Source organism: Silurus aristotelis (assembly GCF_946808225.1).
Source record: "Silurus aristotelis genome assembly, chromosome: 6".
Classification (NCBI taxonomy): Eukaryota; Metazoa; Chordata; class Actinopteri; order Siluriformes; family Siluridae; genus Silurus; species Silurus aristotelis.
This window is the reverse complement of record NC_139579.1, coordinates 33,396,770-33,398,103: the sequence shown is the minus strand read 5'-3', so window position 1 is coordinate 33,398,103 and position 1,334 is coordinate 33,396,770.

Here is a 1,334-nt window from a genome sequence, read left to right as displayed (position 1 = left end):
TTACACCTGTTACTACACCTGTACTACACCTGTACTACACCTAGTATACTACCTGTTACTACACCTGTTACTACACCTGTTACTACACCTAATATTGTACCTGTACTACACCTGTACTACACCTGTTACTACACCTAGTATTGTACCTGTTACTACACCTATACTACACCTTTACTACAGCTAGTATACTACCTGTTACTACACCTGTTACTACACCTATACTACACCTTTACTACACCTAGTATACTACCTGTTACTACACCTGTTACTACACCTATACTACACCTTTACTACACCTAGTATACTACCTGTACTACACCTGTACTACACCTGTTACTACCCCTAGTATTGTACCTGTTACTATACCTGTAGTACACCTGTTACTACACCTATACTACACCTTTACTACACCTAGTATACTACCTGTTACTACACCTATACTACACCTTTACTACACCTAGTATACTACCTGTTACTACACCTGTTACTACACCTATACTACACCTTTACTACACCTAGTATACTACCTGTACTACACCTGTACTACACCTGTTACTACACCTGTACTACACCTGTACTACACCTAGTATACTACCTGTTACTACACCTGTTACTACACCTAGTATTGTACCTGTACTACACCTGTACTACACCTAGTATTGTACCTGTGACTATACCTGTACTACACCTATACTACACCTGTACTACACCCAGTATTGTACCTGTGACTATACCTGTACTACACCTATACTACACCTGTACTACACCTAGTATTCTACCTGTTACTACACCTGGTATTGTACCTGGTCACCTCCCTCACCTTGTCTCCAAAACGTCCTACATGCGCTGTCTCTCTAATAAACTCATTTCTAATCCTGTCCATCGTCGTCACTCCCAACGAACATCTCAACATCTTCAGCTCTGCTACCTCCAGCTCCACCTCCTGTCTTTTACTCAATGCCACTGTCTCTAATCCATACAACATCTCAGGTCTCACCACAGTCCTATAAACTTTCTCTTTCACTCTCACAGATACTCTTCTATCACAGATCACTCCTGCTATCACTCTTCTCCACCCACTCCACCCTGCCTGCACTCTTTTCTTCACTTCTCTAACACACTCTCCATTACTTTGCACTGTTGACCCCAGGTACCTGAACTTCTCCACCTCTTCTCCCTGCAACCGCACCCCTCCACTGCCCTCCCTCTCATTCACACACATGTACTCTGTCTTACTCCTACTGACTTTCATTCCTCTTCTCTCCAGCGTGTACCTCCACCTCTCCAGGCTCTTCTCCACCTGCTCCCTACTCTCACCACAAATCACAATATCA